The 24476-nt window shown below is 42.0% G+C and overlaps 1 protein-coding gene and 1 long non-coding RNA gene across 20 annotated transcripts in view; one reads left to right on the forward strand and one right to left on the reverse strand.

Annotated features, from left to right (window-relative positions):
* The window catches only part of MAP2 (microtubule associated protein 2), a 336436-nt gene that overhangs the window by 35207 nt on the left and 276753 nt on the right, over positions 1-24476 (forward strand). The gene's annotated exons all lie outside the window — the stretch shown is intronic.
* On the reverse strand, positions 15-24085 carry LOC142830312 (uncharacterized). The gene is made up of 3 exons (XR_012905479.1): positions 22847-24085; positions 6522-6750; positions 15-905 (listed from the first exon to the last, which is right to left on the reverse strand). It is a non-coding gene; the product is annotated as an uncharacterized LOC142830312 (long non-coding RNA).

Here is a 24476-nt window from a genome sequence, read left to right on the forward strand (position 1 = left end):
GAGAATCTGGTCAAATAGTTTCAATGTTAATAGATGTTTGGGGATCGTAATTTTTTTTACAGTGTACTAAGGAGAGGCAAAGGATTACTCAGTTTACCCTGCAGCCATTAGAATCTTTATTGTGAATAGGTTGGTGCAATATTCCCGAGCATAGCCAAAATATATTTTTGCTCACAAGACCCTTTACTTGAATGTTATTTAAGAAGACTTACTCTTTAGCTACAAGTGAAGTTCACGCCTGAACTTGTTAGTTAGTTTTTAATCTACTCATACCTTCATTAATGAAGTGCCATACCTAAATTAACTAATTTATATCTGTTAATATAAATCACATTGGGTTTATTTACAGTTTTGACTACAGAGGCTTTGATCCTCTAAAGCAACCTATTTGTACAGACCCATGCACAGTCCCATTGTGTTCAGTGGAGGCAGTATGACCTGTCAAACCTAAGCATGGCTCCTACATCCCTAAGGGAATAGTGCTTATCTCAAGGTACCCTTGGAAGACAGGTGTATTTGCATTGGGCTTCTATATTTCTCCCCTGGCCACGTGGCACCATACTGTATCTCTGCTGGCATCTGCCCAGAAACCATTCTGGGGGAATCGAGTTTTCTCGGAGCACAAGGAAACGCCACAGAAGATATTTGCAAATGGCTCAGCATCAGGGGGATGCTGATGTAGAGAACAGCCATGTCCGCCATATCTCTCGTTGCAGAAGTCTGCACCTCCTCTCCTCTGGAGTGGCAGGAGAAAATTCTGCTGGATGAGGTGACACTCCACAAAGTTCTGGCCGGTTTCTTCATAGGTCTCCATTAGGATCTATGGATAGGAGTGTATTCCCCTCTCTTTGGTATATAAAGCCCTAAAATCTTTTAAGCCATCCAGCCCACTGGTTTTGTGTCTTCTGTAAAAGAAAAATCACCAAATTAATCATATTATCTCATATTCAGGTCCTGAATGAGCAGTGTACGTGTGCTTGTGCCTCTCATGAAACTTATGAGCAGTCCCATTGATTTGCTGAATTGGTGGTCCATCATCCCCTGGAAGGCAGTAAGGCATTGCCTTCTCTGTGAGTAGAAGCAGCCCCTAAATGGTTTGATGATTTTGACACTCTCTCAATCCCCAAGGCTATGTGCTACAGGTTTTTCAACACAGACAGTACAAAATAGCCTGGCCATGCTGCCAGAGGAAGGTAGGTGGAAGAGAACATAAAGTAGGCATTCCTGATTCTTAGGAATACTTTGCTTCTGTTTGCAAGGAAAAGAACAGACAAGGTGCATCATCTCCAAGGATGTAAATGCAGCATGAAGAGTATTGTGGCCGAAGTGTCATTTCCTTCATTACCTTTGTAATTGAGCTATTTTTGTCATGTTTATGCAAGTTGTGTGTTACTGTCGGGACCACGTGCTTACATTAATCAGTTGGAAGATTCCACAAGCCATTCTGCCTTTTACCCAGAAGTCCCAGCAAAATTACTCTGATTAATTCTTGGGTTTAAACAGCATGTTCGTGTATTCCGCACTGACGCATCAAAGCACAAGAAGCAGTTTTTCAGATACTTTTTTGAATACAGTTGTATTGCACAATGTTGGGGAACATGCAAAGATTAAAATTTAAGTTAAAAGCATACAACTTTCTGGAGGTCACTATTTTCTATAAGAGAAACGCTTCCTGGGTTTTGTAGCCTATTTTAGGACTATATCTTTTAGTCAGCGGTAGGGAACCTACAGCCCATGGCCAGAAGCAAAGCTGGAGCACAGCACATGCCGAAGTAAGTGTGAATGAGGGGGAGTGGTTTGGTTTTGTTTGTTTTTCGTTTTTGCTTCCTACACTGGGAGCAGGCAGTAGTGAGTGTTTTTTTTATTTCTCTCTTGGGAGTGGGTGAGTAGGTTTTTTTTTCCTTGTGTGTGGCCCTCGACTGATTTTTCTGTGGGTCAGTAGCCCCTGAGTGGAAAAAAGGTTCCCCACCCTTGTTTTAGGTAGAGGGAGGCAGGGGTGACATTTCAGATTTTGGTAGGGGGAGGTGGCTTTTAACCATGATTCAATTCCAGAGTCTACACAGACACCTGAAAACTACTGTTTTTTGTTTTTTTTTTGCAAGCGATAGCTTAGAAATTAACTGCCAGGAACAGTGTTCCTAATTCTTATATAAAGAAAAAAATATATAACAAATGACAATTAAAGCCATATTTTAAGTTTATTTGTGAATTTGGAACAATCAACAGCAAGATATTTCCAATCCCAAATCCTGAGATGTCAGTTGTGGAGCCTTACCACAAGTATGGTACTTTGTACGCTATCTTTAGTAGAGAGAAATAGAATTATTTTGTATTGGGTTTTTTTTAATGTTCTTGTTGTTATTTTTTAAATGTCTTATAGTCCACATTTTGAGGAGGAGAATGAGAGAGTTAATTTCTTGCGGGACCATTTAAAAGTAAATAAATGACTGAAAAAAGCAGACAACCCTCCAGATTGGAAGGAGGTCCTTAGTGTGTTGCTCTGAGGATTTGAGAGTAAACATCACCTCTATTACATTCACTGAAGGTACTGAAGTTTGTGAGACTCTGCCACCCTCAGAAATATTGAAGAGTAAGTCAACAGGAGACTTACCAGTTGAAAGAGAAGGGCTTACAGCATAGCAGACACAGGCTGTATAGGGCAGCACATGTAAAAAACCAGCAGTTTTTGGAAGGTGTTCTGGGAAAAACCCTTAGAATTAAAAAGTGCAGTTGCAGCCTACTGTGGAATCAACGTATGTGAATGAGCCCTACTTGGTAACCTGACCCAGGGCCCACTGGAGTCAAAGGAAAGACTCACAGACAAGTGGGACTAAATAGAAGAATAGGATGGCTGCCCTGGGGTATTGCCATCCCCCCAACATTGGAGAGTTGGAAAAAAAGGGAAAGTTTGACACGTAACTGAAGCCATGTTTGTGCTCTGACAGCTCATGTTTGTTTTTTGACAGCAGGGGGAGATCCCAGAGGGTCATTCTTTAGCTTGGCTGCTCTTGCAGTGAAGCACTGAAACATCCCAAGCTGGGCTAACTTGGACGTGCCTGGAGCAGCAGCCCCATCTCCTGTCTGAGCAGCAGTGTGTCTGCTGGCTTCACAAGGGGCTTGCTCCTCCCAGCCTTTATAACATAGTGACCTGTGGGGCCAGAGCATGATGAACTCCTTCCCCACCTACCACTCCCTGAGCCTGCTTGTTTCAATGGATTTTTAAAATGGCTGCAGAAGCTCCCAGCTGTTGGATCTGCCAGACACTCCTCTGCATTCCTGTGAGGAGAGCAAAGAATAACGAACCGTGGGGAAGGGGAGAGGAGAGGGAACTAGCTTTTCCGTCCGCGTGGCTGAGGGCGTGTGTGGAGAGGAACAGCTGCATTGGCAGGTTTGGGCTGGCAGGGGAGGAGAGAAGAGTGAGCCAAGGGAGGCCAGCAAGCGCCATGACTGCTCATCTTTGCATCTCCATTTTGCTGCTGCAGTTCTGTTCTGGCCAAGAATGGAACCAGTATCCCAGGAGCTCTGAGTCTAATCCAGCTGCTCCTCATTTCAGCCAGGCGCCAAGCAGCACTTGGCCTGGGCTGGGCCTTTTGCTGTGCTTGAGGTGAGCCTGCAGTCCTCTCACTCCAGGGATGGGGAGAGGAGTAAACCAAGAAAGCTGCCTGCATTGCTCTCACTCCTGGCTGGAAGGGAGGCAGGAGATGGACACCTAGGAGGGGCTCAAATTCCCCTTAAATGGTGCCCTGGGGGAAACAGGATTGTTGGGTGCAAATCATCTTTGGCAGAACTCTGTGCCTTCTGTGAGGTGTGCCAGGGAAGAATGAGTCAAAATATACCTTCAGCTTGCTCCCCTTTCTAGGGAAGGCATTTGGTTCCACTCTTCCTCTGCATGCAATACTGACCAGCCCAGTTTTCTTCATGTGACCATGATTGGAAGATAGGTTTTAGTCCTCTTTTGAGTGCTTACTCATGTCCCGTCAACTTGGACATGTGTGCTTGCCACATGCACCAGGGCCAGAAGGTTTTTCCCTCTGCAGCATCTGTAGGGGACCAGCTCGAGTGCTCTTTGGAGTGTCACACACGTGCTGTGGTATAGGGTGCCACCAGCTTCCCCCACTCTGTTTCATCTTGCTGCCAGTGACAGAGCTTGGTACCGTGTTACTGCAGCTACTGCTGTCACTTCTCCTTGATCTTGTTCTTCAGTTGTTTGTAGTTTCCATCTCTTGTCATTCAAAAACCGATAGTACTTAGTGACTTGTTAGCTTCCCCGTTGCTAATTTGCCTCAGGACAGGGCATGCCCTGGTTCCCAGGCTTTAAACCTTGTCATCGCTGCAGGAGGCCAATGCCCATGAAGCAATCTACACAGTAGTTTTTTACAATGTTTGGGCAAAGGACACATCACTGGTAAGTGTAGAATTTGCAAATCCTTCAGGCCCAGGACAAAGAAGAGGAGAGACATTCAGCTCAAAGCTCTTCTTACAGAGTCTGCCCTGGCCCTTTTGCTGGAGGAGTGCTCGGATGCCACACAAGCACCGTGGCTTTGGTGCTCAATGCCCTGCAGATACTATCAGCCCTGAACCAGCTCCAATGAAGAACCTTAAGAAGATGGGGAGAAGAAGATCTCCAGTGTTCCATCAGGGAAAGGACAAATCTTGGGGGAGATCAAGGCTCTGTATCAGGCAGTTCTTCACCTCAGCGGAGCGTGATGGTCCCGGCTCAAGCTGAGCAGAGTAGCCCAGCCTATTCCCCACCTGCTGCCCTGAATAGTGGTGGGTGTCCTCGGCATCTCCACGTGCCTTCCAAGCCAGAGGTCCTATGAGCAGCACAGGACATTATGTCCTTATCTGTGCATATTCTGGCTCTTTGCTCTTTTCATGGTCTGTGTTGGTCTCTTACAAAAGGAGGGCCTGTCACACACAGTGGGACCCGGACTGGATGGAGGTCATGCTAGATGTGACCTCAGTATCTCTCTCTATATAAAAAAGCTTTTTCCTGATGGACAACAGAATGTTCCTGCCGGGTGACAGGATGACATCATCATGTCATTGGTGTCAACAGGCTCTCTCAGCAAAGTGAAAGTGGCCGGAGATAGGGGGGTAGGCAAGCGTAGCGAGCAGAGGGCACAGCCCACTAGTAAATGATTAATAATATAATAGGCTTGAGACACTAAGACTCCTCGTGGTGTTTAGAAACTGGTTTTCATTTTATGTATCTTTATTCTAGGTATTTTTTGTGACACATTGAATAGCAAAGGCCCTTGTAAAGATGTTTTATGGCTTGCCTCAAGTACAGTCTGCTTAAAATGTGGAGTTACACACTTAGCATGTAGTGGAAGTATTGAAGCACAAAAAGAATGACCTAATTCAGGCACTTATGGCAACCTGCCCTACAGCCCTGAAACAAAGCAGAAAAAAAGTTGTTTCATTTACCTCTGAATGGACTGTACATGTTCCCGCAGAGTCTCTAGTTAAATTGCATTTTTCTGTTAATGGGGGAAAATGGAACTTAAACAGAGCTACTAACTCAGTAAAGTGGAGCCATAGCTAAGGAAGATGTTTCTCTTTGCCTTTTCCTGCATCTGTAAAGTGAGGACCTATCTTCCTAGTATGGGGTCATGCGCAATGCAAACATTTTATTCTGTTGGGCTACTGCTGTTAGAGCTGTGGATCGTGGCAATGAAAACCGCTTATTCTCACTCACTGTTGCTCCATTCAGCGATAGTAGGATAAATCTTGCTTGCTTTACTCACACGAGTAGTCCCTTTTGAAATCAGTGAGACTAATGTGAGTAAGAAGGGCTGACAAAAATGGGGCCCTAAGCTCAGGGTCTCCTCCCAAATACATCTGTAATGCTTTGTTTTTGAGCAGGAGTCTTACTGATCTGGTATGATTAATTGGTCCGCATGTATCATCCCCCACTTCTCATTTCTGACATCATTATAAGGGTGGAAATAAATACATGACGACCATGTTTTATTCTTCCAGGAGTACACGAGCCTATGGATTTTCCCAGTGCTTGGAATAACTGCGTAATCTCATACCAGTAGCGTAGAACTACTGGTAAGTGATGAATTCAGTGTGACACAATAACGTGCTCAAGTCAAAACTACTGTGATGCTAGGAAGCTTGAAGTTCAGGAGAGTTTGTTCTTGGTTTCCCATTTGTCGGTCTTTGGTTTTTGCTTTATAATTAACTCTGCGTGAACTCTCTGCTTGACTGACTTATTGTGTAGCTAATAGCACAAGGAGGTGCAAAATACCATTGAAAAAATCAAAATAACTGCATACACAGTTCAGAACAGAAGTAACAGCTATGTGAACTCCAGGTTTTTATTACAATAATAGTAACAACTTACATGTTCATGCCCCTGGTTCATATGAGCTTTCCTTATGTGAGACTTGAAGATTGATTTTTTTTTTTTTTTTTTTGTGTGTAAACACCCAGACCAGGTCTACACAGGAGTGAAAAATCAATGGAAGGCAATTTCAGCTACATAAATTGCATAGCTGGAGTCTACATACCTTGTACTGATTTTCTGGGGTGGCCCCACAATGGGAGATGGATGGGAGAAATGCACTTGTAGACATCCCTTTCTCTTCGCGAGAAGTACTGGCACTGATGGAGGTGCCCTCAGTGTTCAATTTAATGGGTCTTTACTAGACTCACTAAATCAAACCGCAGAGGATTGATCACCAGAGCATTGATTCTCTAGCAGGTAGAAATGTGGCCCCAGATCTGCTCACTGTATACCTATAAATAAATTGGACAAAATATGTAAGGCTGGGATTCTCGTAGGCAGCGAAGGGCTAGTGTGCACATTTAGTTTGTAGTAAGTGGGGATGTAAATCTGCCATGCACTGGTTTACCATACACTAGCTGTCTGTGTGGACACTGCTGATGCATGCTAGCAGTTCCTTAGTATGTTTTGATTTGTCCTATTTCAAAGAAGCTTAGATCAAAGCATGGTGGTAAGCCATTAACCCGCACGAGCAGGTTCTACATTGGACAGTCAGTGCATGGCAGCCTAACATAGTGTGGCTTCGCATCTGTGCCCCGTGACCTAAACCTTTCGTACACAAGGCCAAAGGGAATTAGGCTTGCAAAGTCCATTGAATTCAGTGGGAATCTTTGACCCCTCCCTGACTAAATGCTAATCTTATGCACGTCTAATCTGTTTTCCTGAACTTTATGTAGCCAGGTGCACATAGTGCTGAGGGAGAGCAGAGTGGGTATAAAATGCTTCCTTTCAAATACACGTTGCCCTGTTGTGAGTAGACTGTACAAGGCCTATGGGGTTAGAAAATGAGGCCCAGTGGGTGCATTAAGGAGGGTTCAGATCCTACAATTGGATAGGCACTGTCACATAGGGCCCAGAATAATTTGCAGGATTAGGGTTCAACTCAGCTCCCATTGAAGTCAAATGCACACTGACATTGGTAATGCAGAATCAGGCATAAATGAGCTGAATGTTAGCTCATGAGAGACCAGGCAAGATTTCAGTTTACGAGCTATAATAAGCAAAACAATTTGTAAGCTCTTTTAAGTTCGGGAGGATAGATGTGCACTTTTGCAGGCTTATTGCTCTATTAAGTTTTTTCTAATGCTAATTAAATTGGTCTGCATATATCACCCCTGTTCACATTTCTGACTTCATTATAAGGATGCAAGAAGATTGGCACAGTGTTTTTTCTCTGACATCAGTTTCTGTTCTGTTAAAAAGCAAAACGTTTTGTTTAATAAATGTTGATTTAGTGTAAAACTGCTTTGGCTTGATTCCCAGATCAGGTAGTTCTACTTGTGGAAACCACCTGTTATGGTAAGTTTTGGAGTTTTTATTTTTCAGAGCACAGGGTTGTCTGACACTCAAGGATTTGCAGTGTCAGGAAAACTGGAAAGGAGAACTATTTTGCATAGGACATCAGTTTAAAAAATATGTAATTTACATGTTGGACTATAAGAATATTATTTCTCTGTAGTTAAGCCTGTGTTTCCATTATAAAGGTCTCTAGGGATTACAGGATTATAAAATCTTGGCAATAAAAAAAAAATGTGCAGTGAGTTAAATTGGCTTCAAATATGTCAGCCTAGGACAGGACTTTGTTTAACTACATTCAAAAAATCAACTTGTTTATTTTTAGATTGTGAGAATTTTTTTTTTTTTAAAACTATTCCCCCTGTTTCCTCCACCCCCTCACAAATTTTATCGTTTTCAGATTCATCTCTGTGCTGCAGAAACTGACAACTTGAAAGGGGGAAAAGGCATTTCTGGGCTGTGCCTTGTTAGAGTAAAATGAATTGTTTATCGGGTAGAATTTTCAAAAGTTCTAGAGTGATTTAGGGCCTTAGTGGCCAGACTTGAAAAAGTATTTAAGCATCTAAAGAGGCAGACTTCATGCACTGATGCTAGTGGTAGTATGACACCTAAGGAGGAAAGCTAACATTATGCCATTGTTTAAAAGGGTAAGTGGGATGATCTTGGTAATTATAGATCTGTCAGTCTAATATTGATAGTGGGCCAAGACAATGGAGCAGTGGATATGGGACTCAATAAAGAATAAAAGATAATATAACATATGCCAATCAATATAGTTTTATAGAAAACAACCTGTCAGAGTTACTTGATACCTTTTTTTTGGATGAGATTACATCTTTGATTGGTAAAAGTAATGGTGTTGACATAATATATACTGAGCATTCTGTAAGGCATTTGACTTGGTATTGCACTACATGTTGATTAAGAAACAAGAAAGAGATGATAATTAACATAACACACACTAAATGAATTAAAAATTGGCTAACTGATGGGTCTGAAACAGTGTTTCCCCTAACATTTTCTATCCTTGAGTGAGTTGAATTTTCTTTTGGGCAGGTTGAAATTTCCTATGTGCAACCCCAATATTGAGGTAGTATAGTGTGGCTTTGCACCACCAATACAAACAAAATACACACACACACACACACACACATATACATGATGTGGCATAACGGGGAGCTGTCTGCTCTGTAACCCCGTGTCTCCCTGCACTGTGATGTGAGATTCTCACTGACTCATCCAAATGTGTATTAACCCAGACACCTAGGCTCAGCCTCCCAGGGAGAGAGACAAAGGCAGGGAGGCAGAGACCAACACCAGGTTTTGGGTGAAGGGGCAGTGGCAGTCTAGGGCTGGAACTGTGAGGGAGACAGACTGAGGTTGCTGGGGCTGAGGGCTAGGGGTGATAAACCCCTAACACAAGGGGTCTGAAACACCCTGGCCCCGGATCCTGTAAACACACCACGTCTATGCTGTGCTGTATCCTGGAGGAGCAATAAAACCTCGCTATTCTACTGCTGGTGAAATCTGTTCTTGCTGCTACAGAGGTGCAGGATCAGGGGAACCCTGACTGTGTCCTCTCTCTCCCCCTCCCCCACACACACTTACTTTAAGCAGTCCATATGTGGAATAAAATATATTAAAACAAGGGATAAGTTATCATAAGTATTGCTCTTTGTTATTTAATATGAAATCAAATAAAAAACAAAATTAACACTACCCTTGAAGTACAACTCAAGTAAGGAAATACACCAAAATGTATATTATCCACACACAGCTCAGCTTTAAGTTGCTAAACAAATCTATGAGTCAACTAGAAATAGTATTTGCAAGGGGAACATGACTAGTACAATATTTACTGACACTTGAAAGGAGAGTAAAAAGCATTCACTAAGACTTATACATTTATCTGGGGAATGTTTAGGATCCATGCTATAAAAACAGATAAAAGTTCTCCTGATTTGAAACTTTCACCTTATGTGTGTCACCAACTCAGACTCAGAGGAGTAGCCGTCTTAGTCTGTAACTGAAAAAATTTAAAAAACAATGACTGGTCCTGCAGCACCTTAGAGAATAACAAAACGCAGAGTAGAAGCCCCAGAACAAATTAACATATGGCTTCAGGGTTTGTAGACAGATGCCTGTTTCAAAAATCTTGCAAATAAGGCTTCATCCTACAAACCCACTAGCATCACAGCTAGTAGTAGCTACTTCTGACTCATAAGAGCTAGAACTCTACCACATAGCAAAAATCTGGCCTCAATGCAATACAATATACCATGTATTAATTAGTAACATGGGATTTTAAAAAATCATTAAGGTCAGTTTTAGATATGTGCAATATTTCAAAAAAAAATTCTGTTAAAAGAATCTTTTTTTTTCTTACCTTAAGCCATTAATGCCTATGTAAACTTTGTTTGAAATGCAATCATGCCGATGTCCTCATACAGCCTGCTTCCCCCCAGCCAAGTCAGACAGAGAGCACTGCAGCAAGTGAGTCCGACACCTCAAACACCCCCTGCCTTCACCTCACTGCACAGATGCCAGCACCCATCCACCCGCTCTCTCCCCAACTTACCCCATACAGTCAGCCCCTTACCTCCCCCTTCCCAGGAGGCTTGAGAGTGCTGAGTTTCTGCCTTTCCTCACATAAATGGGACTCCCCAATCTCTCCTCCCCTCTGACTCACTCCCTCCCTCCCCCAGCCACTTATTCTCTCTTATCTCCCTTGACCTGCTCTGGGACCTGCTCTGTTTCAAGTAGGCAGCAGCTCCGTTTAGCTGCTTGCTTAATGAGATGCCCCACTCCCCGCCGATCAGCTTAGCTCTCTGCCTGCGCGGGAGCTTTGCATTTCCGAATGGTGCTCAGAAAACAGCTGCGTGGCTTTGCATGCAGCTTACAGGGAACTCAAGTCTGGAAAAAAAATTGTAAACAGGGAATTGTCATTGAGCATATATATTTCCAGTGGGGTCCTGCAGGGAACACTGTTCATGTCCCTGTACTATTTAACATTTTTCTTGGTCTGAGAGAAAATATAAAATCATCACTGATGAAGTTTGTAGATGACAAAAAGTGGAGGAATGGTAAATAATGAAGAGGATAGGTCACTTGATGACACAAGATCTGTGTCCTTTTGGTAAACAAAGCACAAACAAGCAATATGTGATTTAATAGAGCTAAAGGTAAATATATCCATCTAGGAACAAAGAATCTAGGTCATCCTTAGTGAATGAGAGATTCTATTGTGGGAATAGTGACTGAAAAAGGTTTGTGGGTTGTGGTGGATAATCAGTTGAAGATGAGCTCCCAGTCTGATCATGTGGCCAAAAGGTCTAATGCAATTCTTTAAACTGGGGAATCTAAAGTAGAAGTGGTGAGGTTGTATTTGGCACTGGTGCAGCGGCTACTGGAATGCTGTGTCCAGTTCTTGGGTTCAGAATTCAAGAATGATGTTGAGGAATTGGAAAGGGTTCAGAGAAGAGCCATGAAAATGATTAAAGGATTAGGAAAATATGCCTTATAGACTCAAGGAGTTCAGTATTTTTAGAGTAACAAAGAGAAGGTTAAAGAGGGAGTTGATTACAATCTAGAAATACCTGCATGGGAAGCAAATTTTTAATAATGGTCTCTTTATCAGAGAAAGGCATAATTGATCCAATAGCTGAAACTTGAAGCTAGGCAAATTCAAACTAGACATGAGACTTAAATTTTTGACAGTGAAGGTAATTAACCATGGAACAGTATACCAAGGATCATGATGGATTCTTCATCACTGACAATCTTTGAATCAAGTTTGGATCAAGGAGGAAAAAAAACAACAACCTGCTTGTAGATCATGGCTAACTTGCTTGTATTCAGATCAATTTTGCACCTATGAAAGATGCCAAATTGAAAGTCCTAGAAACTGGAGTCCTCAGTCCGCAGAATAGGCACAACCTAACCAATGGAAGTACAATATTCATCATCCAATACTATTAATTACCCCAGTTCTGGCCTAGAGGAAACAATTCTGGGGCAATGAGGCAGAGTTGATTAAATAATCTGTTGTAAGGAACAAATGTTGGCATGTTTTGTCAGTTAAACTATTAATGAATTGCCATTTCACACAGTAAAATAATATTTGAATAATTTATTTGATGACTGTTTTCCATTAATATTGGAATAAATTATTAGAGAATGAAAATTCACGGCCATTCTGGGCTGGGTGGCCCTTCAGCTTTTGACCTCACTGCTGAGACTGCTAATGACAGTACCATGTGGGATGGTGGATTTTGGGATGCCTACTAGAAATTGGATTCGTGTCATAAAGTAATTTCTCTTGGGTCAGATTAAACTGGTCTAAAAACAGGAACATGTATAAGATGTGAAAGGCTCTGCACTATGTCGTTAGCAATTGTCACTATTATTTATTATTTGTATTATGGGAATGCCTACAGGCCACAACTAGGAAGCAGGGCCCCAGCGTGTCTGTGCACACATTTAATGAAATGATGGTCTTTGCCTCTAAGCGTTTACAGGCTGAGTAAGTTCATTATTTTCATTTGTCCATTATTTCTCACACCATTGCCACCAGCCCCAATTTGTTTCCCTATTCTGGAATGGGAAACATGTGAGTAGCCCTATCAGCTTCAATGGGATTCCTCTGTCCTGAACATTCCACTGCCGATTAAGAAATCTTAGTGAATCAGGGCCTTAAAAACAAATACACGTTTCCATGACGAATGAGAAGAATTTCAAGACAGCTGTCTGATTGACCTAATGGAATGCATAAACCTCATTCAGAATGACCACTACCTCTGAGACCAGCATGACTTTAAAGGAGCCATGCGCAAACACAGTTGTGTTTAACCTTCTCTGTTCATTGTTTTAAAAAAGCCCTAGGAGACTCAGATGTGTTTGGAGGAGGAGGCTGTAAAGTTGATTGAGACCCATGTTTAGATGTTGGCATGGCAGGGAATGGGCAGTGAAGGAGGTGATATGAATTTTCTGTTTTGATGTCTATGGAAACTTAAAAAAAATTCATATTTTCCTGGGAGTTTTGGAAACCACAACAGAGCTTGGTACCACTGCACCAGAACAAAGACAGGCCAGTCTCTTCATTGTCCAAGCTGAGTGAAAAAGAATCTGCATGTATGGGCTGAGTCGTTGATCAGTGGAGCTCATCTTCTGTGATGCCACTGGTGAATCACTAAGCCAGGCCTCGATTTGCAAATCTGATTACAGAGGTCTCATAAAAATTCATCATCTGTGGGTGTTGTACACTCTTTGTGGATCCTGCGCTTTTCTTGTGAAGTCTGGATACGTTGACTCTCGAAGCATTTGAGAGCCTGTACAATAGCTTGCTTCCAGAACAATCTGTCCTAAGCTGTGATTTCCAGGGGATGTGCCGCATAATTTCATCTTGGCCTTTAAGACAGATTTGTAACGCTTATACTGACCAGCAAAGGAGTGCTTTCAGTGGCCCGAGAAGACCATGTTTGGTATCTGTGTATTATCCATCCTCTTCACATGACCAATCCGGCAAAAATGGTCATAAGCAATGCTTCCATGACCATGACACCACACAGCTCAAGGACCTCCGTGTTAGGAATTTTGCCCCAACAATTCACATGGGCAATCTTCCTGGGGCAGCACCTATGGAATTGATTGAGTTTCAAAATGTGATGGTGATATATGGTCCATGATTTCGAGCCGTACAGCAGGATATTCATGACTACTGCCTGATAAACTGTTATCTGTCACAATACAGATAACCAGCATGGAGCAGAGGCCTAACCAGCATGGAGCAGAGTGGACAAATTACTTCTTGGATCTTGCTTACAGCTCTCCTGCTAATCCATCCCAGAACGATGTGTGCTGTTTTTTGCAACAGACATGCAGTTCACTCCTATTTAGCTTGTGATCCACTATGATCAGGGGGGCCCCATTCTTTTCTGCAGTACTCCTTCGTTGGAAGTAATTTCTCATTTTGTTTGTGTGCAATTGATTGTTCCTTCCTAAGTTGAGTACTTTGCATTAGTAGTTGTTCAATTTCTGTAGTTTTTGTTTGGACTTAGTTTACATAACTTCTTTATTCTGTTTTGTGCTTTCTTTAGACCAGTGGTCTCCAACCTTTTAAGCACAAGATCACTTTTTGAATGTCAGATCAGGATCCGCCTCAAACACAAATACCTCTGCCCCCACCCCTTTGCCAAGGCCCTGCCCTCATTCTTCTGGGAAAACAGAGTAGAGGAGAGGGGGACAGAGTGATGTCAGCAGCCCTGTGGCTCTGTCTCCCCCACCCTGCACAACAAGCAGGAAGCTCCCAGAGGGCGGCTCTGGGCAAGAGCAGCGGGGCAGAGGTGGGAGGGGCCGCTGAAGTGCTGGCGCTTGACAGCCTCCCAGCCAAACCAGTCAGGATCCCCTGTCAGAGGCTCCAAAATCTACTGGTAGATTCTGATCTACTGGTTGGCGACCACTGCTTTAGACAGTAGTTTCATAGAACGGGCCAGATCCACAGCTAATGTAAATCAATCTAATTCCCTTGATGTCAATAATACTATGACAATTTGCCTGCTGCGGATCTGAACTATCAAGTTTATACGTTAAAATGATGCCTCCACTATCTTTCAGACAGACTGTTTAACGTTTCAACCCTGCATAGGCTTCAACACAATAGACTCGTGTACAGATAGAATTGCACGGTGCTAGATTTCATAGTAATGCCTGTTCGGTCCAAGTCTAATGCTTCTAAAACAGTGTGATTGGTTAAATAAATGATTATTTTCCAAACTAAGAACCCTTCCCATTGCTGCTGGGAGAATGGTGACAATCTAAAAAATTAAGTTTCCCTGATGAGAGTGAATGAGAGAGCAAGGTTTTGTGATCTGGGCTTTCTTGTTTTTAAGATTTCCCTCTGACATCTTTGAATATAAACAACATACCCTTGAATCTTAATTGTCAATTTTCTAAAAATAATGCAATTCAGGCATGTGTTGTGTGGCATGTCTGCTAAGTGGGTAAATATTTTGAAAGTAAACTATACCTTTATTTTCTAATGTTGTTTTCAGCTGAGAAACAGTCGTAGATAGATATTTTGCAGCTAAATATGAACGTACCGATGGCACGTCAAGTAAAAGAAACAGGATGGAGAGGAATGAGAGGTTACAGTGGTAGGCAGAGACTCAGGAAATGCTGGCTCTGCCACATGCTTCCTACATGGGAAATTGGCACAGGATTTTCAAAGGTGCCTTTTTCTGTCTCTTATTTGTTTAAATATTTTTATCCCGCCTTTCTATTTAAAATATTCAAGGCTGCTTACAAGAACAAACAAAAAAAATACAAATATATATAAAAATTTAAAATATGAGAGTTTAATATATGAGACCTCTCTTGCCTGTCTAGGCCATGTCCACATGAAACTGAAGTTCGCCACTACTGTGAATGATCTTCCAGAGTTTGATTTAGTGAGTCTAGTTGAGACTCGATAAATCAAATTCAGAGGGCAGCCCTCCCAGCAGCCAGTACTCCTGCTTGTGCAAGGAGAAAGGGAAGCTGACAGGAGTGTTTGCTCTTGTTGGCCTCCTGCTGTGGGGATGGCAGGGAAATGTGAAACAGGGTATGTCAACTCCAGCTACATAATTAACATATGCTCCCTATCAGCGCCTTTTACCTGCCTGGTAACTCTGTCTCTTTTCTGTATGGTTTATGAGAAGCAGTCACATTCCATTTTCCTGGCTCAAACAAATCCTTACCATGTTTTATGTTGTTATAAGAGGAATCTGTATACCGAATGTGGTGGTCCTAGCTCTTACTGTTTAGAAGGAGTTCTTGAACAGATGGACAGACACACAGACAGAGAGACAACCTCTCTCAAATATATAGTAGATAACACCTAACTAAGGCTAGGTCTACACTAGACCTGGAAGGTCAGGTTAAGGTATGCAATTCCAGCTACATAAAATACATAGCTGGAGTTGGCTTACCTGAAGCTGAGCTTGGTTGATTGCTCCCATTGGCTTCCCTTACTTCTTGTGATGACCAGAAGTATTGGCACCAGCCAGAGCTGCCCTCAGCATTCGATTTAGCAGGTCTTAACTAGACCATCTAAATCAGACATCAGAAGATTGATCTCCAGTGTGATAAATGGAGATGTGTCCTAACTCACTCATTAGGGCCTTGATCTCAGTTGGTACCTGCAGGCACTACCATTATTTTTCTCATATATGCTGTGCTATGGGTAATGACACAGCTCTAAATGTTGTATGAGGTCTAAAGTTATATATGATGTCTCAGCATGGGGATAAATTGCTTTCCTCTGGTACGTATTGTTATGGCAAAGGTAACAAATGCATTGCACGTAGTAAGTGCTTTTGTATGTACCTTCAGCTGGACTCAGTTTTGAATGTAACAGTACTTTATTTAAGCTGTATACAGTAACATTTAAACCAAGTATTTCTTCAGTTGCTAAACTACAGTTGATTTGCTAACCATTTACTGCCATTAATTATTCATTCTTATTGAGAAGGAAATGTTTGTGTGGATGAAAGTGAGAAATAACCAACTATGATCCATTTTGCTTCCATTTATTGTTTGTTAATGCGAGGACTGGAGTTTTTTTTTTTTTTTTTAAAGGATAAAACCCTCGTAGATCTTTATTGATCATTATAAAGCAGGAAAGATTTCTGCCCATTTGATGATCAATAGTTAAAAGAATATCTAAAGATTTTCTATTGAGACTCAAACATCAAATATGTTATGGACACTTCAGACAAACCCTATTCAAAGTGTTCCTATTGTTTCTCTTCATATAGGACATTTAGGGGTGAATTAGAGCTAAATAACAGCACAGAACACTGAGAGCTAGGACTGGTAGCTGTAAACAAACTTTATGGGGCCCCAGGAAACGTGTTCACACCCATGAAAAGTGGACATCTGGCTAACTATACTCATTCTGGACGACGGATATTTCTGAATAAGAGAGTTCTGGATGAGAGAGGTTCAACTTGCAGTTACATTTGGTTCTGTGGCTTGGTGTGTGGTCTTTTCCAAACTGCAGTCCATGGAGTCAGTTCTCAATCGTGTTAAGGGGCATAATTCTGACAGTAGATGAGAAAATAACGTATTTCCCGAAAAGGAAACTGGAACACAGTTGTTAGTCATAAATCAATAAACTTGTTCTGTTTTAAAAAGATAAAAAAGCATAGGAGCAGCTTGCATGTCAAGTGAGAAAGTTGTTAATCCTTCTGAAGAGCCTTCTCGCGGTGAGGAAAAGAACAAGTAGAGAAGAAATAATAATAATAAAAAAAGCCATGATGATTTGCCCATCTGAGAAGGCATGAGACGGAAATAAATGAGGAGATGTAATGGGGCTGTCAGCAAGCTGAGAGAATGGAGAAGAAATACACGTTGGAGTTCAGCCGCTTATTTAGGACAAGACAACAAGGGCATTTCTGCTTGGGAATTCAACAATGGTATTGTAGCACAGTTTTGATGTTGCCAAGGTGCAGTTTTCTTTCATGGTTAAACACTGCAGAGTCTGAAGATGTTGCTTAGCTCCAGAAACCAGAAGAAACTCTTTTAAGCCAAAACAAGAAAAGACAAATGTTATCAGATGGAATTCCAAGTGTGCAGAGATTCCGGTCGATGAGCCCAGTATCCTTCAATGAGATGGACGCTTCCAAGGGACTTTTGAAAATGGGACTTTGGCTCTGAAGTCACCTTTAAAAAAATGTTAGCTGTAAAATTATTTTCGTTACAGTAACACAGATAAGCCCCATCTGAAAGTTGAGGCTGTGTGAATTAGGCTCTGAACAAACACACAGTAAGACACAGTTGCTATTCTGAAAAACTTGTTAGAGAGTTTAAGTGTGGAAGAGGAAACAGAGACAAATACTTGACCAACATCACACAACAGGCTTTTTATAAAACCGCTCTATGCTGAGACATGGAAGACTATGTGCAGGCCTGGTTGCCCCATGTCAAAAAGGAGATAGTGATCCTGGGAAAGGTTTAAAGAAGGGCAACAAAGTTGACCGGGTGCATCGAATGTCTTGCTGATGCAGAGAGACAAAAAATATTAGGATTGATCAGCTAAGAGGAGACAAGTAAGGGGGGGATATGATGGGTCTGTAAGCTCAGGAATGGAATGGTGCAAGTGCATAAGGAAATATTATTAACCCTTTTATGTAACACAAGGACCAGGTGTCACCGAATGAAACGAGCAGGCAGCAAGTTTAAAACAAAGGAAGTGCTGCTTCATGCAACACAGGGTCCAACTGTGCACCATGTTGCCAGGTGATGGTGCCAAAACTGTCGCTGTGTTCAAATAAGAATTGGATAAGTTCATGGAGCTGCTAGCCAATATAGGCAGGGATGCAGCTCTGTCAGAGCCACTCTCAACCTTTGACTGTGAGCAGGTGAGGACAGGTGAATCCCTCCAGTTGCTCTGTTCTCTGCACTGAAGCTCTGGTGCATGCCACCATGCTAGATGGGCCACTGGTTTGGCCCACTGTGGCAGTTCTTGTGTTCTGACTAGGTCAGGGTTAGAGCTAGGAATAGATCTCAGATCCACTGATTCCTGGTCCCGCGTCATGCTCACCACGCTATCTCTGCCTGATAACCTGGACTTGTCTGTCCAGCTGTATCTTTGCTGTAGCGTGTAGCTGTTGTGAAGGATCACAGACAGTCATTTGCGCTCCGAGTTAGGCAGGTCCAATCCATGAATGTCCTGACTCAAAAGGACTGCGTGCCTAGAGTTTTTACTAATTTCCTCTTTGAAAAATCAGGCCCCCAGGGCCTCATTGATTAGGGAGAGAACTCTGAGCCCTGCTCAGAAGCAAATAGGGATCCAGGTGTCATGTGTTCTTGCCAGCCTTTGTGGCTGCCAAGGTACGATGCTGTATGCTGTACCAGCTACTCCCTGTACCGTTTCAGGCTCTATCTGAAACTGAATTCTTGCAGCATGTGTTCTTACTGAAAGAACAGACTTTTCTTGCCTAAAGAACTGATGAGTTATTTCTACTTTGCATTAGATATTTTGGTAGCAAGATTCCTCCATCTTTCACACTCTTTCTATTCCTCTCCCACCCTCTTTCTCTCTCTTTCCTGCAATGTTCATAATTTCTTTTCTCTCACTTTTAGTCTCATCAGTTGAATCCCACCTCTTCCCGTCATTCCCACAGGGATGTGAGGGTTAATATGCGGTGGCAGTCACTTGAAAAGAGAGGCCAGCTTTAGTAATAAATGATGCTCATTAGCTTAAGTATGTCCGACAGCAGTGGACACCAAAGAGAATGCTTGCAGTATTTTAACTATGCTAAATTGGGCCAAAATATTTTTATTTAAATTGTTTTGTATGTTTCTGTTTGTTGGGGAGGGGCGGGTTTCCCTTTTTGTAAGCTTTTGCATTCAGTTTTCTCAGAGACACTCTTGGATGGTATACGCTGCTTGATGTCCTCCAAAGTGCTAAATGTCTGTAGGCAGGGATTTTCTGTACAAATCAGGCCAGCTTGGTATTTATATTTTAGGGGGGAAATAATAGCAAAGAGACAGCTGCACTTTAATCCCTTTGTCCTTGTTTTTATGGCAGTGTAAACTGGATGGGAAAACATGTAATTTTCCTATGAGGAAGGCTAGTAAGATTAGGAAGTTGTCTAAACACTGGAGGAGGGAGAAAAATTGTTCTCCTTGGCCTCTGAAGATAGGACAAGAAGCAATGGGCTTAAACTGCAGCAAGAGAGGTTTAGGTTGGACATTAGGAAAAACTTCCTAGCTGTCAGGATGGCTAAACACTGGAATAAATTGCCCAGGGAGGTTGTGGAATCTCCAGCATTGGAGATATTTAAGAGCAGGTTAGATAGACATCTGAGAGGGATGGTCTAGATGGTGCTTGGTCCTGCCGTGAGGGCGGGGGACTAGACTCGACCTCTCAAGGCCCCTTCCAGTTCTAGCGTTCTATGATTCTAATTCTGGCCCTCCGATATATGGTGATTAAGTATCTAAGTACCTAAATAAAGGACCAGAACCTAAATTGGTATAAATCCGCCTTTGAGTCATATTGCATCAGTAACTGGCAACAGCTGGGTATCTGACTTTTTGCTTCTTTTAGGATCAAGGTGGTGCCCTCTTGGGCCAATATAGCTACTGTAGCTTTGGCATGTCTACATCAAACTATTCCAGATCGTTTTCAGAGGTGTCTGACTTAGACTTGGAGAACAATCCAAGCGAAACGCGTAGGTCAATCCGCAATTTGGTGTTCCTGGGTTGAAAGAAAAAGTGATTTGAAGTGAAGCCTGATATGACGCTAACCTTAGAATGGGCTTCTCAAAGCATACTGCTGCTAACATGATGAGGAGCAAGGGTAAAAACTCATGTGATACTGCTGCTAAGTGAAAGGTTGAGTGAAAGGTTGTACCAGTGATTTGACTGAGAGTGCACAGATGAGGCCAACTCAAAAGAAAGGTGACCAAAGTTCTGAAAAATACAGAGTACAAAACACAATGGAGCAATTAAAAAGGACTGTACAATACGAATGCTGGTTTCTCAGTGCTTAGAATAAAATGGTGCTGGCTACCATAGGCCAACATAAGAGAGACCGCTAAACAAACACCCAGACAGCGTTTCACATACATATCCTGCCCAAACAATGCAGCCGGCTTGATGTGTTTTTACACTCAGAATGCTTGTTTAGTGCTATCTCCCAGCGGCATGTGTGGGCACCATTTTCTGTATTTAAATGGCATTCTCTCTCTTCATATAGTAATTCTCATTTTAGAATGGAAAGGAGAGAGGGGCCAGATTCTTTGCTGTGTGATGGCTGTTTTGAGCAGCTCCAGTGATTCCCCGTTATATAAAAATAAACCTTTGGAGGTGCATCTTGCTCTGCTTTGCTCTCACCAGTAGGAGTGTTCCCGGGACCAAAGGTGTACTCAGGGCACCCTTAAGCCCCAGCAGTCCCCAGCTTTTGGAATGGTCCCTTAGGCCTGCGTACAATCTATCCAAAATTAGAGCAACCTTTAGGCTTCTCTGATTTACACCAGGGATTTGGCTGGCACCTTGGCAGTCCCCGGTAGGGGAATGCAAAGGTGGTTTAAAGCTGCTTTTGACCCCCTTTCCCTCATCATACACGGACCCCCAAATATTTACGGTATCTATTTTATTATTAAATGATAGTCAGCCTTACTGTTACACTAATATACACTATGCTGCAAGTATACATAAGGAAGAAATAAGGTAAACCAATGTTATTTCTAGTTTCAAAAGGTATCTCAGGGACAGAAAATGGGAAGATTGTCAACACTAGATGATGATGAGTTTAATATAATTGCCACCGGAGTGATAATATCAGAAGGAATGAAATTCTTCCCCAGTAGAGCTTAATTTCCATAGAAAATGACTCATGTTTACAACGTTGGCACACAGAGCCTCCATTTAAGCCCTTTATTTTATATGACAGCGAAACGGAGTGAATTTTATAAGGGAAATAAAGATCTCAGGGATTCCGGCATCAAGGACAGTATTTCAAAAGTGAAAATAAAGATATTAACAACCCCAAACGTACATGTGAACAGAAAACATATTAAATTAAAGCACTACTGTAACTTGAATGTGAATAATTCTATTGCTTCTCAAACATCTAGGGTTTTATTAGACAGCTCAGTTTGCCATACAAAATCTAGGATATCACTTAAAACATGGATACAACAGAGGCATTTGTCTTTCAAAAGCAGTATCCTAAGAGTTTTCACTCTCTCATTATCTAAATGTTTCTCTCCCTGGCATTATGCTCTTACCATTATTGACACATATCTTATGATGGTAGTTATTGTACAGAAAACCAAGGAGTGCTCGAACCACGTATGTTAACCCTGCTGTATACTTGCTTTCCATTCATGTTACAATATATGTAGTAAAGTCTATTTATAAATATTTGAGCACCTCTGCTTTTTGACGGGGTGGATCTGCATTATGAGACCCTCAAATTATGAATTAGAGCTGCTCTTGAAACTGGGGGAAACAATTTCCAGAAAATTGTCGTATTTTTTTCAAAAGTCAAAAAGTTGTCAGTTTCTTTGTATCTAGTTTTAAAATTGATTGAACTTTATTGCCGATGAGAAAACTTAAAAAAAAAAATCATTAAAATTAGTTGGGCTTGGGTCAAAATTTGAAATGTTATGAAAAATTCCCCCAAAATGGATTTTCTAAAAATTGTAACTGATTCTACTCTGCACATCTGACAGTGGATCTATCTGAAGTGGTCAGGGAAATAAAAGTGTCTTTGAAAAAGAAAACCGATCTGTGTTATTTTCCTACCCCAAGTGACATGCCCATTTAGAAATTATTTAAATCCCTTTTTAGAGATTTCTTAGAGAAGGCAGCCAGAGACTTCCCACCTTCATTTCCCCTCTTAGTTGCATTTCATACATATATTGTGGCACAAGGACATAGCCTTTAGGGATCCTGTTACCAAACCACCCCGGAGCATCCCACAGAATGAGTTATGGCTCTTTCATTGCTTCCCCCTTGCTCTAGGCTAATAATTCTCTTGTGCCCCATAGTAAATGATTGTTAGATTGCTGTTGCATAGGAGCAAAATGGCAGTATTACAAGCAGTGGCATAATGCAAGGGGGTCCCAGTAATTGTCTTGCAGTGAATGTACTGTAACGGAGGTAGCAACTTATGAAATGTCTTTTCCTTCTTGCCAGGACCTAAGCAGAATCTGAAGCACTTTATAAATGCACCTTTTCTCCAGGGCAGTTTCCATGCATAATAAGAACAGAAATAAATGCTGTTTACTCTTTACAGGCTGGGTGGACACCATGGAAGGTTTTATTTCTCAAACAAGAAACCGTATCAATATGATTGAAACTCCCCGTTTCTCCTCAGACCGCAGTGCTCACCCAAATATGTTAATTTATTTAAATTGTTCTCTCTTAACCAAGTGTTTAAACTTCGCTGTACAAAATAATTTGTCTTTGGAAGTAGCACAGAAAAAGCAGACGCACTTCTCCTATTAGTTGTGAAACAAAACTTGTGCTTACTCACTGACGTACCTGCACACTGCCTTTTGGGGAGAGCATCTTGGTAGCTGAGGTGTACTACACCTTTCTTCAGATGAGATGATCTTGAAGAAGTGGGTTTTGCCCATGAAATCTCATGGTTAATTCTCTTTCTCTCCAGTCTCTAAGGTGCCTCAGGAATATTCATTGATATATCTGGGCTTTCATTCTATTGTTTCAAAATTTTTAAAAAAATCTACAAAATTTAGAAGAAAAACCAACTTTTTGTCAACATCTTTTCGAAAATTTCCACAAAACTGTTTTTCAGCCATCAAAGAGCTGCTTAGCCCACTGCATTAGTGAGGCCAGCTAGCCTTTTACATTTTTCTTTTAAAAAAAATCAAACAAACCAACCAACCCTTACTACACAGAGAATGCTGTTCGTTCCCACGAGCCTGATCTAAGTCATCTCTTTCAGGTCTATGTCTACTTCCAGCAGGGCTAGTCCAAACAAGCCTGCCACACCTGCAGGCATAGGTGGCTCCCAGGTCATGAGGCTCCCCCTCCCGCCCATATAAGTATGCTATTTACTTCTCACACTCCAGCTGCTTTGTGTTCACTGAAATGATGGCAAGAACCTCAGCTGGTGAAAATCTGCATAGCTTTGTTGTGGATCTAGCTTAACGCTTTGATTTCCTGGGGATTCAAGATATCTCCCTCATTACAAAGGCCCTGGCAGAGACATGTTGGCGGGCCTTCTAATCTGTTCCACGTGTTTAACTGGGCAACCAAGTTCACTAAATATACAAACACAACAATTCTGCTCATATTTTTTATCCTGTCTCCTCTTTGTCTCCCTTCCATTCACAGTTGGCATGACCAGGAACTCACTGAACACATCTGGCATCTAACTGAGGGACTTTGTAGACAACTCTAGATTGATGTAAACAGCCCTGAATGCAGGTGTCCCACTGAGATTTTCCAAGTGTAGGGGAAAATCCAGCACTTGCATCTGTGGGGAAAGAACTCAGTTGCATATTATTAGATGGGTGACTTTTCCCCCCCGCCATTAGATCTAGAGTAGAACATGAAAGTAGGATAGCCACAGTGGAATTTAGTCTCTATTGTATGAATTATCAGTGTAAAGTTCACAAGGAATCAGATTAATACTACAAATTTAGATCCCATTTTGAGTAGAAATGGTGCCAGAATTATTATCGTGGTACCATATATTCTCTTCCTGGCTCCCAGTTCTTGGTAGCTGGATAAAAAAGATCCTTGTCTGAACCACTCCTAACTTGCCAAGCTGAAATTTAGGAAGGAAATATATATGTGTGTGTGTGTGTGTGGGGGGGGGGGGGGGTTGTCTAGACTGTATCCCTCTGTCGGCAGAGGGATGCAGAGTAGGCAGGTTGACATTGCAAATGAGGCAGGGATTTAAATACCCCGTGCCTAATTTGCATAAAAATGGCCACCACATTTTGCCAACTCAGCACTTTGTCGGCAAAAAGCGGCAGTCTAGAGGGGGATCTGTCCATGAAAGAAAGTCTTTTTTGACAGATCCTGTAAACCTTCTTGCAAGGAGGCATGAAGGATCTGTCGACAAAGGCTTTCTTTCTCAACAAAGGCTTTCTCAGCCCTTATGCAAATTAGGCTCGGGATATTTAAATCCCTGCCTCATTTG

Source organism: Pelodiscus sinensis, chromosome 7, assembly GCF_049634645.1.
Source record: "Pelodiscus sinensis isolate JC-2024 chromosome 7, ASM4963464v1, whole genome shotgun sequence".
In the NCBI taxonomy this organism is placed as follows: Eukaryota; Metazoa; Chordata; order Testudines; family Trionychidae; genus Pelodiscus; species Pelodiscus sinensis.